The following is a 2,821-nucleotide window of genomic DNA, read 5'->3' as shown; positions in this document are numbered from 1 at the left end:
GTGAGCTAGCCCAAGGCTGAGGCCTGCCTCTCTCTTAACTTCATCACTGCCAGGCACAGAGCAAACACAATACCCAGTTGCACGAGTGATAAATGCTAACATTTATTAGGCGCCTACTACATATCAGACACTGCATTCAATGACTTCCATGCATGATCTCAGGGGTTGAGCATTGACCTAAGAACCAGGAGGTCACAGTTTGGTTCCTGGTCAGGGCACATGCCAGGGTTGCAGGCTCCATGCAGGAGGCAACCCATCAATGATTCTCTTTCATCATTGATGTTTCTATCTCTCTCTCCCTCTCCCTTCCTCTCTGAAGTCAATAAAAATATATTTTAAATAAATACATAAAGCCGCATTTCTCAAATGCCTTTAAACGCATTCTTTAAAGTCAAAAATACACTTTCTTTGTGTTCTCTTTCGCAAAACAATATTTTCCTTTGACTTCATGATTTTTTTTTTTTTTAATGACACTCTGCGTATTGTTTTCAGTCTGGTCAAGAGCCATTCAAGTTGCAGGTAGAAGGAACTGACTATTAAAGAGCACGGGAAGGCCGAACTGGTTTGGCTCAGTGGATAGAGCGTCGGCCTGCGGACTGAAGGGTCCCGGGTTCGATTCCGGTCAAGGGCATGTACCTGGGTTGCGGGCACATCCCCAGTAGGGGGCGTGCAGGAGGCAGCTGATCGATCTCTCTCATCGATGTTTCTAACTCTCTGTCCCTCTCCCTTCTTCTCTATAAAAAATCAATAAAATATTTTTTTTAAAAAAAGAGCACAGGGAAGTATTTGGGGGGATAGAAATGTTCTGAATCTTGATTGAGGTGGTATACAAGGGTGTACATTTTTCACGCCTCACCAACTGTCCTCTGGAAAAGTGAATTTTATTGTGTGTACATATATCTCAATAAACTTGAATAAAAACAATAGGATCCACGAAAGTGATTTCACAACCCACGGTTTGCTCATGACCCACAGTTTGAAGGAAGGGGGGATGAATGCATGAATGAATGAATGGGGCAAGGGAAGGAAGGAGGGAGGTCGAACCAGTCCCCCAAATCTAAAGTTGGGAGAGTTCCAGTGAGGTCTGCACGTCCTGCGTCTCTCGGGAATTTGTAGGATCTGGCCCTGGTGGAAGCGAGTGGGAGCACCTGAGCAAGCCCACGATTGCTCCGGACGGGCATCTCTTCTTGGCCCGCTCGGTGCTGGGCGCTCAGAGGCAACTCACCCTGTGGTGATGTGGTGGTTCGGGTAGGGGTGTGGCAGGGAGGGAATGGGGAGTTCGGGGGAGACAGAGCCCAGGGCCCTGGGGAAAGAAAGGACAGGGATGAGCCAGTCAGGCTGGGTGGGAGTGACCATGGGCAACTGAGAAGGAAAAGGGAATTGAAACCCACAAGACGGGGTGAGAGTCGGTGCAGGGGCTGCCCGGGCATGTTCGCGCCAGGTGCCTGGGGTTCCGTCTGGCCCTGGGTTCCCTGCCAGATCGGTGGCAAGTGCGCCTGCTCCAGAGAGTGAGCCAGTGAGCAGCCACTTGTCACAGGTTGTGATTGTGACTGTGTGTTGGAGGCCAATTAGTTTCTTTCTTTTTTAAATATATATATTTTTTATTGATTTCAGAGAGGAAGGGAGAGGGAGAGAGAGAGAGCTAGAAACATCAATGCTGAGAGAGAATCATTGGTCGGGGTGGTGGCAAGTGCGCCTGCTCCAGAGAGTGAGCCAGTGAGCAGCCACTTGTCACAGGTTGTGATTGTGACTGTGTGTTGGAGGCCAATTAGTTTCTTTCTTTTTTAAATATATATATTTTTTATTGATTTCAGAGAGGAAGGGAGAGGGAGAGAGAGAGAGCTAGAAACATCAATGCTGAGAGAGAATCATTGGTCGGAGATGGAGCCTGCAACCCGGGCATGTGGCCTGACCAGAATCCAGCCATGACCTCCTGGTTCATAGGTCACGCTCCACCACTGAGCCACACTGGCCGGGCATGGCCAGTTTCTTTATGTCTGACTTGATCTATGTCTGTGAGGGTCAACCTTTTTTAAAAAATATATTTTTATTGATTTCAGAGAGGAAGGGAGAGGGAGAGAGAGAGAGAGAGTCACATCAATGATGAGAGAGAATCATTGATCGGCTGCCTCCTGCACGCCCCACACTGGGGATCGGGCCACAACCCGGGCATGTGCCCTTGGCCGGAGGAATGGAACCAGATCCCGCAGGCCGTCGCTCTATCCATTGAGCCACACCAGCCAGGGCTGTGAGGGTCAACTTTGGCCAGCGTGACTGTGTCAGCTGCGAGCTGGTGTGGCTGTGTCTGTGTGCGTCCCCGGGTGAGTGTCATCCAGGTCACGCTGTATGTCCAGGTATCCATGACAGCTGTGTGCGCGTGGGTGCGCGCGCACTGGCGGGCCCGCTCAGTGGGAATGTCACGAATGTGAACGCGCTCGGTCAGTGTGTGGTTCTGGATGCGCTCATCAGGGTGGGTGTCTGTGCACCCGTGTGTGTCGTTCCCACTGGGCCCATCTGCCTGTCCCGCAGGCAACTGTGTCAGAGAGTCCGCCTGCGTCTCTGCGCCCGGGTGTGTGTGGGCACCTGCCCCAGGTGAGTCGTGACTGTGTCTCCGCGCCCCTGTCCAAGGTGCGCCTGTGGGAGTCCCGGCCGCGCGTCCGATCGGCTGCTTCCCGCGGCCCTGCCAGCACGTGACTTTGTGTACCCCGGAGCGCGGTTCCGGGGTGTGTGTGTGTGTGTCTGTGGGTCCCAGTCAGTGTGTCAGTGTGTCAGCATCCCTGTCCGGCTGTCCCGCGGTCGCCCTGGGCCAGGCCCCGCCCCG

The sequence above is a fragment of the Myotis brandtii genome, unplaced genomic scaffold, assembly GCF_000412655.1.
Source record: "Myotis brandtii unplaced genomic scaffold, ASM41265v1 scaffold114, whole genome shotgun sequence".
In the NCBI taxonomy this organism is placed as follows: Eukaryota; Metazoa; Chordata; class Mammalia; order Chiroptera; family Vespertilionidae; genus Myotis; species Myotis brandtii.
Note: the sequence above shows the minus strand (reverse complement) of the source record.